The 21752-nt window shown below is 42.3% G+C and overlaps 1 protein-coding gene across 2 annotated transcripts in view; it reads left to right on the plus strand.

The window, feature by feature from the left end:
* Positions 1-21752, plus strand: part of slc25a26 (solute carrier family 25 member 26) — a 217984-nt gene that overhangs the window by 20920 nt on the left and 175312 nt on the right. The gene's annotated exons all lie outside the window — the stretch shown is intronic.

Below are 21752 nucleotides of genomic sequence, written 5' to 3' on the forward strand. Positions count from 1 at the left end.
AAAAAGAATCTTTCTGATTTCACAAACTGACTGCTCATGGCATAATTATCTTTGGTCTTCAAATCACTTGATTCTTTTCATGCATTATTGATTTGTATTTTTTTCTCTAACTGAAATTTCTGATGTTAATAAAATGTACACAAAATAAAAATTCAAAAAATTGCACTCAACAGTTTAATTAAACTTGTCCACTGAATATTATTTTGTACTTTTAAGCATTCGTTAGTTTTAACAAGACCTCAGTTTCTGGGTTTGATACTTTTGCTTTGAGCTGTAATGCTGTGCATTAAATTAGGTTGTGCAATTAAAACATAGGCAGAATACCCAATTTGCCATATAGCACTACATTCAGTAGGCTGTACTGATTGGTTCTTTTTTCTTGTTTAAATTTTAAATGTTTTCCAGAATTTTTGAGGAGAGGTGAGAGCCGCATGGCATCTTTACTACTTATCTAATTGCGAAGCTTTTATTACTTTTGGACCTAGGCCACAGTACACACAATTAAGTGACATTTCCTCCTTTTTCTTAAAAGAAAGATTGTTCTGCATTTCTAATGAAATGTGATGCCTGATGTGTTGACGTATTTTTTTTGCATCTCCTGTCGTGTTGTTCAAGATGGCACTATAAGGGATAACATTCAACATATCAGGTGATTGATTAGATTGGTGGCTGAATGAGTTAAGCTCGGCCTTTGAATTTTTAAATATTGAAGTGAATAGTATGATGCAGTCCATTTATTCTGTGCAAACTATTCTATATGTGTTGTTTGCATTAATTGAAGCAGAACTCTGCTATTTTTTTCCCCATTTTCAAATTCTGCTTTGGATGTTTCTTGCATTGTTCTTACAAATGTGTACTTCAGATGTTTTGACATGCTTGACCATTCATGAGTAAATATTATTACACCAGATGGATTTTGGCTCACGCTCTCTCGTCGGAGTATACTCGTGGTAAAGTACAAAATGTAAATAGATGCATACATGTAATGCAATATAGCAGTATCATAGATCAGTGTGTGCAATGCAGTATTTACCCCCCCGCCTCATTGTCACAACATGAGGGAAAATTTGAAAACTGTAGAATTACTAAACATTTAATTTGCGATCTATTCAATAAATATTTTGAAAACAAGCGTTTGTGTTTATCTCAATGCAAAGATGTGTGGACCTCCAAAGGTTTATTATATTATGCTTCTGTATTTCTTAAATATATTTTTATAGATCTTATTCTGGTTTACGTTCATTTGTATTCCACGTATGTATTCCTGGAGAGCTCATTTGTCAAGTTGAAGTGAATCGCTTGCTTGCATTTATAAACCTTTTCTCCCTGAGGACAGACTAGAAAATACAGTGTGACATGACAAGGCAAAGCAATTGGCAGGCATTTAACTTGGCATGTCAACTCATCCACAAATTTTGGGATGCCAAAAGCCAGTTGAAACAAAATACATTGCATTTATAACATGAGACAATGGCTGCCTGATTCCATTGTTTTTCCTCTTTCATTGTAAAGCAATGCTTAGATAATTTTGCAGGGATATAAACAAAGGTGACATTCAGGAATAATCTATTCCTTGCTGAGTGGAAAAACTACTCAAAATTTACATTTAAGTTTCATATTTTGTTCCTTTGGGATTCAGTGGCAAGAGAGACTGGAATACTGGAAGAGTATTTCTGTATACAGATTCAACATATAACTGGACACCTTCTTATTTGCAATTAACACTTTCAGTTCCTTATTTTAAGAAACAATTTGAGCTGATACGAAGTACAGCGCTTAACCTGCTGACATTATTGACATAATTTAACTGTCAAGCTGGAAGCTACCACTTTTTGTTCCTCCTCTGTGCAGCTTTATACTCTTCACACTCATTGAGCTGGTACCCTACTAAGGATCCTGGAAGACTGAAAGTCCCTCTCTAAAGTTTATTCGTCTCACTTGCCCGGTCCTTCTCGCTTGCTTCCTGTCATGCTCTCTCAATCTCGTGCCTTCGTGCTTGATTCCTTTTGCCATCCTGCTTAAAACCTATTTCTTTCTTCAAACTTTTATCTCCCTTCATCATAATCCCTTCTTTGACTTGTATCAACTTTAGGCTGGTAGCACTCCAGTCCAAGTTAAAAGTGCTACATAAATGCTATATGGTAAATTGGGTATTCTGCCTATGTTTTAATTAAGTTGTTGTTGCAGAGCTGGTCTCAAGGCATACCCTCAACAGTAATTTCTGTTAGCATAGGTTTGGAAGGTTGTGAGTAGCTTTGAGCTCATATCTCAAGCGAATTTGGACTTACTCATTGTCTCTCAAACCAAACATTTTTGCTGGCACAGGAATTAAATCCATGAAATCATCAATGAAAACAAAAATCTGAGGTCACAAACCAACCGACTCAAGAACAGCTTCTTCCCTGCTGCCGTTAGACTTTTGAATGGACCTACCTGCACTAAGTTGATCTTTCTCTACACCCTAGCTGTGACTGTAACACCACATTGTGCACTCTGTCGTTTCCTTCTCTGAGCAGTATGCTTTGTATAATGCAAGAAACAATACTTTTCACTTTATGCTAATACATGTGATAATAAATCAAATCAAAAAAACCCTCTCCCATTCTCACGGACAGTGTTTTTGATGGTAAGAAACTTAATTTTCACCAAAATCTTTAGCATGGCCTCTAGTGAAGTAAAATGTATTTTGAAGGCTAACCAGATCCTTGGATTCTTTCTAAAGATATACTAACGTTATGTTTTTGCTGGATAAATTAACCATTTGAAATGCCAGGAATTGCCACAAATATATTTGTTTATGTACTGTTATCTCTGACATGAATTTCCACTTTATTGAACTGAAATTCTGCCTGTTTTGCAAAGCAGATTTTAGAGGCGTAGACTCTACAGCACAGGAAAAGGACTTTCAGCTCATTGCACTTGCGCCAGTCAAAGACAAACAACCTAATCATTTCAATCTCGTTTTCCAGAACTTGGTGCATAACCTTAGGAAGCATTTAGATGTGTACTGATGATGCTAAGTGTCATGAGGGTCTTTGCCTCCACATACTTTCAGACAGTGAGTTCCAGACTCCTTTTTCTAAAATATTTTTTCATACAAAGGAAAAGCTACATAATTAAAACTATCTGGAAGTGCCCAATGGGTCCATAAGCATTTGTGAAGACAAAAGATAACATTTTGGGTGCGGAATAATCAAAAATTACAACGGGGGGGCTAGTCAGCCTTTTGTACTCACTCTACTGAAAGAACAGTTACACTTACTCCCACCCTCCTGTTTCTTTGTCTGTAATGATGTAGATATGCCGGCGTTGGACTTTGTCTGTAACAGTCTTTGTCTGTAACCCAGCAAGTTTCTCATTAATCCCAGTCTTTTTTAAAATTATTTCTAGCATTCATTTCCACCACCTTCATGTGGAATGTTCCAGATCCCAGCAATTCTGAATGATAATATTTCTCCTCATTCTGTCTCCAAATCATTTTATCAACGACTTTAAATATTGGACATCTGGCCATTGACTCACTTGCCAGAGAAATGAATTGTCCCCTCTCCACCCCTCTTATTGCAGTAAATTCTCTCCTTCTGTAAGCTTCAATTTTATTTATGGCGGAGAAGAGGAATCACTGTTGAGTCACTATAATTCACTTTCCCAGAGAATGGTAGAGGCAGGGTTGTTAAATTTGTTTTAGCGGTAGATAGATTTTTGGTGAATAGAGGAGTTTCAGGGTATTGGGCGTAGGCAGGAAAGTGGCATTGGGGGCACAATTGGATCATCCATGATCTGGTTGAATGGCCCAGCAGCTTTGAGGCACTGAGTGGCTTCCACCTGTTCCCAATGTGTATGTTTATGTGGTCACCTCTTCACCTACAGATCAGAATTCTCCCGTCCCATCCATTAGAGGAATCATAACAGGCGGGGGAGGGATCATGCAAAGGTCCGTTGGCCTCAGTTGGGACGTTCTGGTTTTGGGGCAAGCACATCTGGAGAATCCCACCGTCTGTGTTCTGAGGTGAAAGTTTGATCTTTTCAACCTCTTCTCATCACTGAAATCCCTCATCTGTTAAACCTACTTTGTGCCTTTCTAAGGTCTTTACCTCTTTCTGCGCTTACAATGCTGCTGTCTGCACAAAAATCTGGATAGTTTACAAAAATTGATACTTGGGGGACACCACTGCAAAGCACCAATCAGTCTGAACAACATCTATCCACCTCCCTCTGGGAGTCATTTCTGTATCTATACCATCACCTTCTCAATTCCATGAGTTTCCATTTTCTTAATGAGCTTTGAGTGATACTTTATTCATACATTCAAGCCTGCTGTTCTAAACTTCTCTGTTACCTCAACAGAGGTAGTTAGTTAGACACACTTTGCATTTAACAACTTCATGCATTTCCCTTTGGATCCTTGGTACAGCATTTTCCCCCCCTGAGCTAACCTCTTTCACTTGATATATTTATTAAATGTTTTAAGATTCAGTTTAATGTTACCTGCTAACCCCCTCTTTTAACTTCTCCTTGTCTTTCACATTAACTTTTTCAATCACCACCTGTACTTCCTATAATTTTTCTGGTTATTAACTGAATTCTGCTTCTGATATTTGTCATGAGTCGCCTTATTCTGTTTCGATTTTTCCCTTTGTCATCCATGATGGATTAGCTTTGGATGTGTATCCTTTTCCTTTCAAAGAACATAAGAACATAAGAAATAGGAGCAGGAGTAGGCCATCTAGCCCTTCGAGCCTGCCCCGCCATTCAATAAGATCATGGCTGATCTGTCGTGGCTCAGTTCCACTTTCCTGCCCTCTCCCCATAACCCTTAATCCCCTCTCTTATCAAAAACCCATCAACCCGCGTCTTAAAAATATTTAGCGAGGCAGCCTCCACCACTTCAACGGGCAGAGAATTCCAGAGATTCACCACTCTTTGAGTGAAGAAGTTCCTCCTCAACTCCGTTCTAAACCGTCCCCCTTTTATCTTGAGGCTGTGCCCCCTAGCCCTACTGTCTTTTTTGAGCGGGAAGAGTCTCTCCACCTCTACCCTATCCATCCCATTCATCATCTTATACGTCTCAATGAGATCTCCCCTCATTCTTCTAAACTCTAACGAGTACAAGCCTAGTTTATTCAGCCTCTCCTCATAGCTCAACCCCCTCAACTCCGGTATCAGCCTAGTAGGCAGCGGAGTGAGGGGGAAGCAGAGTGAGTTAATAGGGCTTAATATCAAAAAGGGCTTGAGGGAAAAAAGGCCAGGTGAGTTTGTTTAAAAAAAAAACAAGGAAAAAAATTTTTTCAAAACTACTACAGCAAGAAACAAGGAAAAAAAATTTTTTCCCATAAAAAATTACAGTGAATAATGGAGGGGCATGTGATGTGTGGTTTGTGTATGATGTGGGAACTGGCAGACCCCAGGGTCCTTCCCAGTGACCATGTCTGCAGTAAGTGCAGGTTGCTGGAGGAGCTCCAGCTCAAGGTGGATGAGCTGGCCTCTGAGCTACAGACACTGAGGCTCATCAGGGGGAGAGAGGGTGCCCCTAGACTGGCTAAATCTAAGGGTCAGGGACAAAAGGGGGCTGCTGGGAGGAGGAGGAAGGGGGGTGAGGAGCGGAGGCCTCAGCCTCTTAATCTGCATAACAGGTTTGAGGTTCTTGCTTCCAGTCTGGAAGAGGACGAGGCAGGTGATGGTGAGCAAACTGCACACGGTACAGTGATGCAGCAGGACATAGGCAAAGAGAAGGGGAAAAGGAACGTAGTAGTGATTGGAGATAGTGGGGTGAAGAGTATTGACACTGTCCTTTGTCACAATGACAAAGTGCACAGAAGGGTGTGTTGTCTGCCTGGTGCTCGGGTACAGGATGTCACAGCTGGGCTGCAGAGGAACCTGGAGTGGGAGGGTGAGAACCCGGTCGTTGTAGTACATGTGGGTGCCGGCGACGTAGGCAAAGTGCGGACTGAGGATCTGCGGAGGGAGTATGAGAAGCTGGGAATGGAATTAAAAAGTAGAACCGACAAGGTGGTCGTCTCTGGGCTACTGCCTGAACTGAGTGCAGACGGGCGTAGGGTTGACAGGATAAAGGAAGTGAATGGGTGGCTCAGGGATTGGTGTGGGAGGAATGGGTTCGAATTTATGGGGCATTGGCACCAGTATTGGGGTAGGTGGGACTTGTTCGGGCGGGATGGGGTTGGTCTGAATCGTGCTGGGACCAGAGTGTTGGCGAATCGAGTAAAGAGGACTGTAGACAGGGCTTTAAACTAATTAGGGGGGGGGAGGGTGCGAGGGTAGGTGACGCTACGAGGTCTAAAGTTAAGGATAGGGTACAGGTAAGGGAAGAGGCCGAGGATGTCTCAATTGGTGGTGTTACGGCAAATAGGGTCCAGGTGAAGGCTGGGATGAAAGCGCTTTATCTGAATGCACGAAGCATTCGGAATAAAGTGGATGAGCTGGTGGCGCAGATCGACACAAATGGATACGATCTGGTGGCCATTACAGAGACGTGGCTGCAAGGTGACAGGGACTGGGAGATGAATGTACAGGGCTATCAAGTGTATAGGAAGGATAAGCAGGAGGAAAGAGGGGGTGGCGTAGCTCTGCTGATTAAGGATAGTATCAAGGTGGTAGCAAGGGATGATATCGGAGCCAAAGAGCAGAACGTGGAATCGTTGTGGGTGGAGATTAGGAACAGCAAAGGGAGGAAGACGCTGGTGGGTGTCGTCTATAGGCCCCCGAATAATGATCTGGAGGTGGGGCGGGCTGTTAACACGCAAATAAGTGCGGCGTGCAGGAATGGGACGGCAGTAGTTATGGGAGATTTCAATCTGCATATTGATTGGTCGACCCATGTTGGACGAGGTGGGCTCGAGGAGGAGTTCTTGGAATGCTGCCGGGATAATTTCCTTGAACAGTGTGTGTTGGAGCCGACGAGGGAGCAAGCTATCTTGGATCTGGTGCTATGTAATGAGGCGGGTAGAATTAGGGACCTTGCGGTGAAGGATCCTCTTGGAGAGAGTGATCATTGTATGTTGGAGTTTCTGGTGCAGATGGAGGAGGAGAAAGTGGGTTCCCGGACACGCGTCCTTTGTTTGAATAGAGGGGAGTATGGTAGGATGAGAGAAGAATTGGCGAATGTGGACTGGGGGAATGTGTTGGAAGGTAGGTCTGCTGAGGAGCAGTGGAGGATCTTTAAGGAGATCTTTCTTGGTGCTCAGCAGAAATTTATTCCGATGGTTAAAAAGGACAGTAGGAAGAGAGGTAATAAGCCGTGGATAACGAAGGAGGTGAAGGAAAGTGTTAAATTAAAAGCGGAGGAATTTAGAGTAGCTAAGAGCAGTGGGCGAGAAGAGGATTGGGAAAGGTTTAAATGTCAACAAAGATTGACAAAGAAGTTGATAAAGGAGGGTAGGAGAAGCTATGAGGCTGGGCTAGCACTTAATATAAAAAAGGATAGCAAGAGTTTTTATAAATATATAAAAAGGAAGAGGCTGGCTAGGGTGAACGTTGGTCCTTTAGAGGATGAGAAAGGGGAGCTAGTGGTAGGGGATGGGGATATGGCTAAGGTCTTGAATAACTTTTTTGTTTCTGTCTTCACGGAGGAGGACGTGAATAATTTGCCGGGTGTTAGCGATGGAAAGGTGGTAGGAATGGAGGGTCTTAATGACATTACTGTTACTAGAGAGGTGGTGCTCGACAGACTGGAGGGGCTGATTGTGGACAAGTCCCCAGGACCGGATGGAATGCATCCGAGGGTTCTGAAAGAAATGGCGGAGGTGATAGTGGATGCCTTGGTGGTTATTTTCCAGACGTCGCTGGATTCCGGGGAAGTGCCGGAAGATTGGAAAACGGCTAATGTTACGCCGTTGTTTAAGAAGGGTGCCAGGCAAAAGGCGGGGAATTATAGGCCGGTTAGTTTAACGTCTGTGGTAGGTAAAATGTTAGAATCCATCATTAAGCAGGAAATTGCGAGGCATCTTGAAGGGAATTGCTTGATAGGGCGGACGCAACACGGTTTCATTAAAGGGAAGTCGTGTCTGACAAATTTACTGGAGTTCTATGAGGATGTGTCTAGGGCAGTGGATAGAGGAGAGCCGGTGGATGTGGTCTTTCTGGATTTTCAGAAGGCGTTTGACAAGGTACCTCACAAGAGGTTATTGCAGAAGGTCAGGGGACATGGAGTTGGGGGTAGGGTGTTAGCGTGGATAGAGGATTGGTTGTCAAATAGGAGGCAGAGAGTGGGGGTCAATGGGTGCTATTCGGATTGGCGGATGGTGACTAGTGGGGTGCCCCAGGGGTCGGTGCTGGGGCCTCAGCTATTTACCATTTATATAGATGATCTGGAGGAGGGAACCGAGTGCAGGGTGTCGAAATTTGCTGATGACACCAAGATTGGGGGAACGGCAAATTGTGCGGAGGGTGTGGAGAGTCTGCAGAAGGATCTAGATAGGCTGGGCGAATGGGCCAGGAAATGGCAAATGGAATTTAATGTTGGCAAGTGTGAGGTGGTCCACTTTGGTAGGAAGAATGGTAGGAAGGACTATTACTTACGTGGCGAAAAACTGCAGCAGGCGACGGTGCAGAGGGACCTCGGGGTCCTTGTGCATGAATCGCAAAAACCCAGCTTGCAGGTGCAGCAGGTGGTCAGGAAGGCGAATGGGATGCTGGCCTTCATAGCGAGGGGGATTGAATATAAAAGTAGGGAGGTCTTGCTGCAGCTGTATAGGGCATTGGTGAGGCCGCAGCTGGAGTACTGTGTGCAGTTTTGGGCGCCGCACCTGCGCAAGGATATTTTGGCCCTGGAGGGAGTGCAGAGGAGGTTTACTAGGCTGATACCGGAGTTGAGGGGATTGAGCTATGAGGAGAGGCTGAATAAACTAGGCTTGTACTCGTTAGAGTTTAGAAGAATGAGGGGAGATCTCATTGAGACGTATAAGATGATGAATGGGATGGATAGGATAGAGGTGGAGAGACTCTTCCCGCTCAAAAAAGACAGTAGGACTAGGGGGCACAGCCTCAAGATAAAGGGGAGGCGGTTTAGAACGGAGTTGAGGAGGAACTTCTTCACTCAAAGGGTGGTGAATCTCTGGAATTCTCTGCCCGTTGAAGTGGTGGAGGCTGCCTCGCTAAATATTTTTAAGAAGCGGGTTGATGGGTTTTTGATAAGAGAGGGGATTAAGGGTTATGGGGAGAGGGCGGGAAAGTGGAACTGAGCCACGACAGATCAGCCATGATCTTATTGAATGGCGGGGCAGGCTCGAAGGGCTAGATGGCCTACTCCTGCTCCTATTTCTTATGTTCTTATGTTATGTTCTTAAACCTCCTCTGCACTCCCTCCAAGGCCAAAATATCTTTGTGCAGGTGCGGCGCCCAAAACTGCACACAGTACTCCAGCTGCGGCCTCACCAATGCCCTATACAGCCGCAGCAAGACCTCCCTACTTTTATATTCAATCCCCCTCGCTATGAAGGCCAGCATCCCATTCGCCTTCCTGACCACCTGCTGCACCTGCAAGCTGGGTTTTTGCGACTCATGCACAAGGACCCTGAGGTCCCTCTGCACCGTCGCCTGCTGCAGTTTTTCGCCACGTAAGTAATAGTCCTTCCTACCATACTTCCTACCAAAGTGGACCACCTCACACTTGCCAACATTAAATTCCATTTGCCATTTCCTGGCCCATTCGCCCAGCCTATCTAGATCCTTCTGCAGACTCTCCACACCCTCCGCACAATTTGCCGTTCCCCCAGTCTTGGTGTCATCAGCAAATTTCGACACCCTACACTCGGTTCCCTCCTCCAGATCATCTATATAAATGGTAAAAAGCTGAGGCCCCAGCACCGACCCCTGGGGCACTCCACTAGTCACCATCCGCCAATCCGAATAGCACCCGTTGACCCCCACTCTCTGCCTCCTATTTGACAACCAATCCTCTATCCACGCTAACACCCTACCCCCAACTCCATGTCCCCCGACCTTCTGCAATAACCTCTTATGAGGTACTTTGTCAAACGCCTTCTGAAAATCCAGAAAGACCACATCCACCGGCTCTCCTCTATCCACTGCCCTAGACACATCCTCGTAGAACTCCAGTAAATTTGTCAGACACGACTTCCCTTTAATGAAACCGTGTTGCGTCTGCTCTATTAAGCAATTCCCTTTAAGATGCCTCGCAATTTCCTCCTTAATGACGGATTCTAACATTTTACCTACCACAGACGTTAAACTAACCGGCCTATAATTCCCCGCCTTTTGCCTGGCACCCTTAAACAACGGCGTAACATTTGCCGTTTTCCAATCTTCTGGCACTTCCCCGGAATCCAGCGACGTCTGGAAAATAACCACCAAGGCATCCACTAAGGGATGTGCCTAGTTTGTATCGGAGCTCTCTCTCCCTGAGTGCCCTCCGTTGTTCTGTTACTGTTTTACATTGCAGTTGCCTTTGCTAATCTACCTTTGGGTCCCTTCTTACATAATTTTAAATTGGTTCTTCTCAGTTGAGCATTTTTACTTTTGAGATTTTCTAATTTTTCTAAACTGTATTGCGGTCACTGTTAGCTGGGCGATCTCCTATTATAACATATCCCAATTGCCCTACTTCGTTGTTCAGAACTAGATCCAACATGTCTGACTTCCTTGTCATTATTGATTATGAAGTCTCTTCTGTACACATCAAAAGTTCTGCTCTGTATGCTTAGCACTATGTTATTCCCAGGGTAATTGAAGTCTCCTACTATTGCTAAGTTTTCTATTTCTTCCTCATGGTTTAGAGTACTACTAAAAAAACTTGCAGCAATGTACAGTTCTCTGTTTATTTCTTAATTCAAATTAAATGGATTCTTTCTCAAAGCACCTCATAGACTTTCATATCATCTCTTAATGTGCCACTATCAGCACCCTTCTTAGCTATGATTGTTACAGTTTGTATGCCCTTTGTCTTTTCATTCATGATGTCTTTGTCGGTCTCTCCCTGGCCTAAACCTATTGTTAGCCCTCTATCCAGCACCGTCCACCCTCCTTCCCCACCCCACCCCACCCCACTACAACAGTATACATCTTATTCTATTTTTAGTTGTCTTCAGCTCTGACGAAGAGTCATCCAGGCATAAAACATTAGCTCTGTTCTCTCTCCACTGATGCTGTCAGAGCAATTGTGATTTCCAGCATTTTCTCTTGTTTCATATACTTGGAGTATTAGTCAATATTGCCGTGCCACTTCTTTTCCCTTCTATATCATTCCTGAATACTAAGTAATCAGTATTATATATTAAGGATCTAAACTTGGCCTTGTTTGAGACATGTGTAGCTCTGTCACATTACAGGCATTGATACTACTTTTTAACAATCTATTATATGTTGCTAACCCTTACAATTTCATACTTCGTTCATCGCTTTTGCTATTTTCCTCAATTTGGTCCCTGTAATTTTTGGAGTATTTCTAATTTTTCTACTGTTATACCCCCCGCCCTGACAACACATTGCCTGCTCCTTTCCACTTTTTTTTCCTATCTTCCCACTCCCTGCCAAACTTGTTTAGAACTTCCCAACAGTTTCTCTCTGAGAAAATTGGTTCAGATTGTGTTCCGGTATAACTGCTCCAGTTTCTCTCCTTCTGAAACCTGACCTCTTGCACCACTTCCTCAGTCACATTTATACCTCTCGGCTTGTTTCTATATTCATTAACACATGGCATTGGGACTAATTCTGAGATTACAGCTGTTCAATTACCTGTTTTAATATTTTTACCAACTCCTATAATTTTACCTAAAGGCTTTTGGCACTTTATTCTATCTGTGTCCTGGTTCTAACATGGCCCACGACTTCTGGCTGCTCCTCTATCCCATGAGGAATATCCTGCATCAGCGCTATCTTATATACTCTTTATCAGAGTGCTGAAATATACATGCCTGAAACACCATAACATGCCCTTTCAGTTTACTGAGGCCAACATTTTCTGTGCTGCTTTGAATATTATCTGATGCCTTTTTCATAATTCCTACTATAGCAATAATTCTAAGGGTGCTACTTGCAACACTAAACCATACATAACTGTAGATATTTGTTTTGTATTTTTATTGCACTAAACATCTTCCTGACTTAATAAGCTACCATTTGTCAGAGCTGAATAACAATTGCCAATGGTATGCACGTGCATACAAAGGCTGGTTATGGTGTATAACAATACTGTAATTGTGCAATATATTGATCTGTTAATGGGGCTGTAATTCCACCAAAAATGTGAAGGTGTTTTGTGGAAGATAGAAGAATTGGCTATGGTTTTGTTTGTTTATCCCATCATTTGTCATTTTAATGACGTAAGTTGATGTGGGAGCAAATCTAGTTAGTTTTATAATTACAAAATTTGCAAATGTTTTACTGGAGCAATGGAGGTTGAGGGGAGACCTGTTAGAAGTCTACGAGATTGAGGGGCATGGACAGAATGGATAGTCAGAAGCTTTTTCCCAGGGTGGAAGAGTCAATTACTAGGAGGCATAGGTTTAAGGTGCGAGGGGCAAGGTTTAAATGAGATGTACGAGGCAAATTTTTTATACAGAGAGATGGGTGCCTGGAACTTGTTGCCAGGGGAGGTAGTGGAAGCTGATATGGTAGTGATTTTTGAGGGGCACCTTGACAAGTAAATGAATGAGATGGGAATAGAGGGATATGGTCCCCAGAAGCGTAGAGGGTTTTAGTTAAGTCGGACAGCATGGTTGGTGCAGGCTTGGAGGACCGAAGGGCCTGTTCCTGTGTTGTAATTTTCTTTGTTCTTTGCTTCAAATCTTGAATGTGAAGAAGTTCCATTTCACATTGAGAACTGAGTGAGGGGACAAAGCATTTATTTGTTGAGAAGAAAGTGCTCTGTCACTCTTCAATCAACCCTTTCACCTATGGATCTGGTAGAAAGTGCTACTGTTTACCCCATTCAGCCAGGCCAAATACAATCAGTTGATCCACTTAATAAAACACAGTTATTTGGTTGTAACAATCTTGTTCTACTTGAAATATAAACTTCCCATCCTCCCTTTCTGCTTCCTCCCTCTCCTTTGGTATTGTTTTTTGATTTGATTTATTATTGTCACATGTATTGGGATACAGTGAAAAATATTGTTTTTTGTGTGCTATACAGACAAAACATACCATTTATAGAGTATATAGGGGAGAAGGAAAGGAGAGATGCAGAATATTGTTTTATAGTCAGGGCGAGGGTGTAAAGAAAGATCAGCCTAATACATGGTAAGTCCGTTCAAAAGTCAGATGTGAGGGAAGAAGCTTTTCTTGAGTTGATTGGTACATGATCTCAGACTTGTGTATCCTTTTCCTGACGGAAGAAGGTGGAAAAGGATATATCCGGGGTCGTTGATTATGCTGGCTGCTTTTCTGAGAATGTGTAGACAGTCTCAGTGGATGCAAAGCAGGTTTGAGTGATGAACTTGGCTGCATTCACAATCCTTAGTTTTTTTTGCAGTCTTGGACAGAACAGGAGCCATATCAAGCTGCAATACATCCAGAAAGAATGCTTTCTATGGTGCATCTGTAAAAATTGGATAGATTCATAGTAGACATGCCAAATCTCCTTAGCCTCCTGAGAATGTAGAGGCATTGGTGAGCTTTCTTAACTATAGCATCAGCATGGAGGGATGAGGACAGGTTGTTGGTGACCTGGACACCTAAAAATGTGAAGCTTTCAACCATTTCCACTTCATCACCACTGATGTAGATAGGGACATGTTCTCCGTTATGTTTCCTGAAGTTGATGACTATCTCCTTCATTTTACTGGCATTGAGGGAGAGCTTATTGTCATTGTATCATTACACCTGATTCTTTATCTCTTTTCTGTACTGCCTTGTCATTGTTTGAGATCTGACCGACTACGGTGGTGTCATCAGCAAACTTGAAAATCGAGTTGGAGGGGAATTTTGCCACACAGTCAGTAGTATATAAGGAATATAGTAGGGGGCTGAGAATGCAGTTTTGTGAGGCACCAGTGTTGTGGATGATCGTGGAGGGGATATTCTTGCCTATCTTTACTGATTGCAGTCTGTGGGTTAGAAAGTCTAGGATCCAGTTGCAGAGGGAGGAGCCAAGCCCTCAACCATGTAGTTTGGAAATGAGTTTTGTTGGAATAATGGTGTTGTTGGCTCAGCTGTAGTCAATAAATAGAAATCTGACGTGTCCTGGTTATGCAGGTATTCCAGGGTTGAATGTAGAAGCGGCAAGGTGGTATCAGCTGTGGACTTGTTGCAGTGGTCGGCGAACTGAGTGGATCCAGGCTATCTGGGAAACTGGAGTTGATGCGTGTCATGACTAATCTTTGGAAGCACTTCACAAAGATGGACGTCAAAGCCATTGGTGGTAATCATTAAGGCATGCTGCCTGGCTTTTCTTTGGTACAAGGATGATGGTTGCTGCCTTGAAGCATTTAGGAACCTCAGATCAGTGTAAGAAATTAGAGGTCTGCCTATACCCATGCCAGTTGGTTCATGCAGGATCTGAGTGCTCGTCTGGGTACCCCATCCGGGCCAGTCGCCTTCCTTGGGTTAACTTTTAAGAAGGCGGATCTGATGTCTATGATGGTGACCTCGGATATTGATTTGGCCAAGGCTTCCCAAGATGGATGACACTGTCTTACTCAAAACAGGCATAGAATGCATTGAGCTCATTAGGGCAGGGTGCATTGTTGTCGACAATTCTATATGCTTTCATCTTGTAACCTGTTATGTTGTGCAGATCTTGCCACAATTGGTGGGTGTTCGTGTGGCTAGCCTGGGACTCGAACTTGGTCTGATACTGTCTCTTGGCATCTTTGATGGTTTTCAATAGATTGTATCTCGATTTTTTGTACAAGTCAGGGTCACCTGACTTGAATGCCTTGGCCTGGATTTCAGTAAGCAGTGGACATCCCAATTCTTCCATGGTTTCCTGTTGGGAAACACAAGGATTTGTAACTTTAGCTCAGTTATCAGTGCACATGGGCTAGTTTCTGTTTAAGCCACCTTACCATGGTGTGTTCAGTCAATTACAGTAGTGTTAAGTAGCCTTTATCCCTCAGATAATGAGAGTTTTATGATGAAGCAATTAGTGATACTGACAACAAGCATATGGGCAGTCTTGAGGAACATGATTTAAAATCCACACACAGCTATATTAAACAGCGAAATGCACGCAGAATATTGATTATCGAGCTCAGCTGATCTGGAATTTTTATAGGGTGCAGTTATTTTAGACTATGTTATGTAATTTTGTTGAATTGTGTGATGCAAAACACTAAACTGACAGGACAATATCCACTTTCTGTACGTGGACATAGCTGGTCCACTTTTAAATAATTGCTACTAGATTTTTAAATTGGGTGGGGGAAATGAAAGCAATGATGACCATGCACAATTCTTCAGATGGGGTTAGTGGAAAAGATGACTCTGATCAACATACTCTGTCTGTACAACCAAAATAGTATTTCTGTACTTCAGCTTTTTTTTTACCATTTGTGGGTTCTGGAACTGGTGATGAGGATTGCTGAGTGCTTTTAAGGTACATTTATGGGGAAGCTTCTCGTGCAGTGATCTGCACTTTGAGGATACTGTCTCAAAGCAGCAGTATTCCTCAGCATTATTTGTTATCAATGGTATTCTTTGTTCAGATGTGAAAAGCCATAAGGTCTTCTAACACTGAGCGCCCAAAATTCTCTATTTAAATAGAAGTATTTTTATACCATTAAATTGCTGTTTTACCTAGATTGGAACATAGTTTATTTTGTTTACCCATGAAATGGTGGCACGGTGGCAAAGTTGCTCGCACTGCTGCCTCAGAACCAGGGACCAGGGTTCAATTCCGGCCTCAGGTCACTGTTGGAGTCTGCATGTTCTCCCCATGTCTGCATGTGTTTCCTCTGGGTGCTCTAGTTTCGTTCCATACTTCAAAGATGTGCGGCTTAGGTTAATTGGCCATGCTAAATTGCTCTTCAGTGTCATGGGGACTAGGGGGTAAATATGGAATTGTCGTTTGGGCAGACTTGTTGAGCCAATTGGCCTCGTTCTGCACTGTTGGGATTCCATAAATATGTTCTGTAAATAAAGATTAATTAGTTCAGTTGGCTTCTCATACAAGCTAAAACATTTCTTTCTTGTGAGCTAAATTGTTTATTTTAAAAATAACTTTTTTTTTGTTCACCAGCTTGGGATAATGGATTAAGAACAGAACTGTAAGGAATGTAATATGATATTGTTTAATTGTGGTACCAATTACTGGTAGTTTTTAATGTGTTCAAAGAATAATCTGGTTAATTAATCAAATGGTACATATTCAAACATATTTCCTCCAAGTTCCACACTTATTGCTTTGATAAAAGCAGAATTTCACCATTATGCTACAGCCCCTTTTGACTCAATACAAACATCCTATGGCTGGATCCACCAGGGATTCTAAGCACTCTGACACTTCTCAAATTATGCGTCCTTTTAAATATCTTTAATCAGCAACAAAGGTACAGGCGTTACTATTAGGCTTTATAGGGAAAATGGTTTACAGGACTTGCTGAAAACCAAAATAAAATGTCATTAGAATATTCTCTGATTTGTCTACTGACTTTCGAATTGGAAATTGAATCCATGTTGGTAACTTGTTCCAGTAAGAAATGGTTAACACTGTTGACAATAATAGTGTATTGAGATAGATAGAAAACTGATTGGCAGACAGGAAACAAAAAGTAGGAATAAACAAATCTTCTTTCAAATGGCAGGAAGTGACTAGTGGGATACCATACGATCAGTTCAGGGACCACAGCTATTTACTATATATATTAATAATTTAGTTGAGGAAACTGAATGCAACATCTACTTTGCAGATGACACAGCTGAGTTGGGAAGGTGAGCTGTAGGAGGATGCAGAGATCCTTCATTGTGATTTGGGCAAATGAATGGCAGATGCAGTATAATTTGAATAAATGTGAGGTTATTCACCTAGGTAGCAAAAAACAACAATGCAGATTGTGATCTAAATGACCATAAATCCGGAGAGGGGAATTTGCATTAAGACCTGGGTGTCCTTGTAGACGAATCACTGAAGGCAAGCATGCAGGTGCAGCAGGCAGTAGAAAAGGCAAATGGTATGTTGGCCTTCATAGTGGGAGGATTTGAGCACGGAAGCAGAGATACCTTGATGCAATTATGCAGGCCCTCGGTGAGGCCCCACGTAGAATGTTGTGTACGCTTTTGGTCCCCTTATAGCTGTTCTGACCTTTGAAGTGGATATGCCGGCGTTGGACTGGGGTAAACACAGTAAAAAGCCTGACAATGCCAGGTTTAAGTCCAACTGATTTATTTGATCGTAAACTCACAAGCTTTCGGGGTTTGTCCCTTCGTCAGGTGAATGGAGAGTTCTGGCCTCAGACAAAGCATGTAAAGCACAGACAGTTTACAGATTACTGATTAGAATGCGAATCTTTACACCTAACCTGCTGTTCAAGTCCTAAACCCTTTGAACCCAGAGCAATTGGCTTTTTAGCTGGATGAACTGGCTGTGTAAGCATAGCTGGAATTTATTGGCAAAAGAAGAGATTGATGAGATTCAATATCTTGGAACTCAAGTCAGCATGCTTTAATTAATTAGTCTGAAAGGTGTTCAACCAAAATTACTGCCTGCTTAACTGAGTGCATCATTTTGGTCTATGTTTAAGAAAGGCAGTACTTGCATTGGAGGCAGTACATTGAAGATTCACTTGATATGTCCTTGATATGAGAGGATGCATGAGGGAGAAGCACGAAAGTTGATCCAAGATTTAAGACTAGGATGAATAACTGAAGGATATATGGAGCAGGAGGGAAAGGATGATTGAAAGCCAAGATCAGCCATGATATTGAATAGTGGAGCAGGCTCGATGGGCTATATGTCCATGTCCACTCCTGTTCTGATCTTTTGTGTTCTTGTGTGCTTTGATACACAATGACAGACTTTACAATTTTTCTGTTTATTTTGTTGCACTGTGAGTTTTAGTTCACCTCCAATGAGTCATATATACCTTGCTCTTGAAGTTGGCCATTGCTAATCTTAGGCAGCTCGTGGTCCAAGCTGGCAACTGGGGAGTCGAAGGATTTGACTGCCCTTGATTTCAGGCAGCATTTGATAAAGTATGGAGTCACAGAGCCCTAGCAAAATCGATGTTAATGGGAATTGGGAAAAACTCATCACCAGTTGGACTCATACCTAGCACAAAGGCAGATGGTTATTTTATTCTTTCATGCGATGTAGGTGGTGTTGGCAAGGCCAGCATTTGTTGTCCATACCTGATTGCCCTTGAGAAGGTAGAGGTGAGCTGCCACTTTAGAGATCAATTTGGTATCTGTAACATTTTGCACAGCTGAGAGGCTTGTGAGGACATTTCACAGGACTGTTGAGAATCAATGATGTAACTGCAGGTTTGTAGAGCAGATAAGGCTGGCAGACTCCCTCATTTAAAGGACATTGGTGAACCAGATGGGTTTTTATGACATTCAAGGACAGCTCCATGGCACTGTTACTCAGATTAGATTTCAATTCCCGATATATTAATTGAATTTAAATTCCACCAGATGCTGTGATGGAAGTTGAATTCATGTCTGTAAAATATAAGCTTGGGCCTCTGCGTTACTAGTCCAGTGATATTATGACTATGCCACCATTTTCCCAATCATCTCAGGATATTGCTGCATGGATCACTCAGTTTTAGTGTACTCCAATCATCTTCAGCAACTTTATCCATGGCCTTGCATCATAAGGTCAGAATTGGAGATGTTCACTGATTGCACAATGCTCAGTATCATTTGCAATTCTCAAGTACTGAAGTAATCGATGCCAATATGCAGCAAGAACTGGACAATACACAGTTTGGATTCATAAGTGGCGAGTAATATTTGTGCCATGTAAGTGTCAGGCAATGGCCATTTCCAACAAGGGAGAATTTAACCATTGACCAGAAACTGAACTGGACCAGCCATATAAACACTATGGCTACAAGAACAGGTCAGAGACAAGGAATCCTGTAGCGCCTAACTCAACTCTTGACTCGCCAAAGCCTGTCTCCCATCTATGAGGCACATGTCAGGAGTGTGATGGAATACTTTACACTTGACTGGATGAGTGCAGCTCCAACAACACTTGAGAATCTTAATATTCTCCAGGACAAAGCAGCCTGTTTGATTGGCACTCAATCCACAAACATTCTCTCCCTTCACCATAGATGCACAGCAGCAGCAATACGTACCATCTACAAGATGCACTGTAGAAACCCACTAAGGCTCCTTCGACAACGCCTTCCAAACCCAGGACTACTGCTATCTAGAAGGGCATCGTACACATGGGAACACCACCACTTGGAAGTTCCCCTCCAAGCTATTTACCGTTCTGACTTGAAAATGTATCACTGTTCCTCCATTGTCGCTGGGTCAAAATCATGGTACACCCTCCCTAATGGCACTGTGGGTGTGTGTATCTACACCACAGGACTGCAGCCATTCTACATGGCAGTTCACGACCATCTCTTGAGGGCAGTTAAGGGTGGGCAGTAAATGCTGGGCTAGCCAGCGACGCCACATCCCATCAATGTATATTTAAAAAAAAGTGAAACGCACCAAGGCTCCTTTGACAACACCTTCCAAACCTGGGACCTCCACCAGCTAGATTAAGGACAAGGGCGGCAGATGCATGGGAACACCACCACCTGCAAGTTCCCCTCCTCCGACACAGCTTGTAACTATATTGTTGTTCCTTCACTGTCCTGGCAATCTCTTCCCAACAGTTCTGTCGGTGTACGTGCATCAGATGGATTGCAGTGGTTCAGGTAGGTGTCTTGCTACCACCTTCTTGAAGGGAATTGGAATGGGCAATAAATAGTGAACTTGCCAGTGACGCCCACGTCCTGTGAAGTAAATCGTTCATGTGCTGCCAGAAAACTGTAACTTTTTGAAAAGTCCCATGGGGGTGAAAAAAAAATATTTTTTAGTAAAATTCTGTATCCCTGTAAACTTGCATCGTGTACCATTCCCTTTTTTTTATCTCCCTTTGCAAAATGGCATTATTGAGAAGATCTACTGTTTTCATCCATTTTAAAACACTGATTGCTTTCTTCAATGTTTCTGTAAAATGTCAACTCTGTCCTTTGAATTGTAGTCGCGGTTGTGCTTGGTCACCCTGAAACACCAGTCCGATTTGAGCTTATCCTAATGATTGCCCAGGAAATGAGATTGCTGCCATAAAGACCTGCTGTGAAATGCAGCTGAGTTTTGTGGTCATAACAGACCAATCTCTAATTAAACCTGGAGTTGAAATTGCCTGTAAATAAAGATGAATGGAGTCTGAAACCCTCCAACACAGCTAGCAAATTCATCATACAATTAGGGGCTGAAACTTGAAAATTAGGACCTGTCAGCGACCCACACATGAGCTGCATCAAAACAACACTAGCCACAAATAAAACTGCTTTATTATACCTGAAAAGAAATAACGTGGGGATGGTGGGGGACGACGACAAACTGACAACTCAAAAAAAAGGCAATCGTTTGCTTAACCTAATATCATAAGTTATGATAGGCTATTCATTTTGATCATCTAAGCTGTAGAAATGAGATGCATCAAATGAAAAAATCTGAATGTTTTCAATGTACACATACAATTTCATAGGAAATTCCAAGATTATTGATGCTCTAAATTGTGATTCTCTGTTCATTTTGAGCCTTTCAACACGATTTCACTTTTGAAAAATTATTTTCACAGTCTATTTTATTGCTGTAATTACACATTTTATCGTTATTATGTTGAAATGTATTAAGCAGTGCTCATTACAATACATGGTAGTATCAATATGCCATCTGAGGTTTTACAAAGTAGCATTATAGACTTTCAACCTGAAGGGGTCAGTCTTGCCATAGCAAATCTTCTCGAGTTCTGATGCATCCTTTTCACCTTACATTGAATAGGAGAACCAGATTGCCCTGCATAAACTTATTGCTCTTTTAACTGCATGTGATCCAGAAACACAAGGCTTGATCACTTTTGGGGTGGGGCAGGAGGGGGATTTTTCTGTTTAGTGGCTGAAGTGCAAGTTATTATTTTGGTTCTTGGGGTTAAGCTGATTTACCACGTGCAATGCGACTGAATTTAATTAATTCTGGACTTCCTATTTGTAGTTTTCATAATCTTTTACCTTTTTTGATCAATTTAGTTATATGCACTATGTTTATATTATGAAATTAGCTTTCTTCCCTGTCAGAAATTTATCACTTGGTAAATTGGAAGATTTATAATGAGCTGTGAGAGAACCTTTTAACACTGGATCACATTTAGGTGCATGGTACTCCATCCCAAGGATATTCAATGCAGTGACCTAGGTGGTTCCTCCAGATGGGCCTGTTTAAGAAACTGGCACACTAACAGTGATTTGTCATTGACTTGAAAAGACTGTGGACATTGGGATTGTGCAAGCCACTATTTGCATGGCTCTCAGTTACTTGCCTTTTAATTAGAGTTCTAAACTAAATGCACTCAGGTAGCCCTCCGATTCCTGTTTTTTTTTAATTTGTAAACTGATCCTCAGTCTTTAATGATGAATTCAGGATAGCACCATCCTTTTAGCAGTTTCTTAATAAGTTGCAATGCCACTAGCTCTGACTAAGAGTGGAACAGCAGAGACCGTTTTGTCCATCAAAAAAAGTGTTGATTGTGGGCTAAACACCTCCTGGCCTCAATCTATGTTCTCAAAATCTGCTACTTGTGTTTGCAGAATTGACTGGAAGGCAAGTCA

This window comes from Carcharhinus amblyrhynchos, chromosome 3, assembly GCF_965287045.1.
Source record: "Carcharhinus amblyrhynchos chromosome 3, sCarAmb.v2.hapA, whole genome shotgun sequence".
Lineage (NCBI taxonomy): Eukaryota > Metazoa > Chordata > Chondrichthyes > Carcharhiniformes > Carcharhinidae > Carcharhinus > Carcharhinus amblyrhynchos.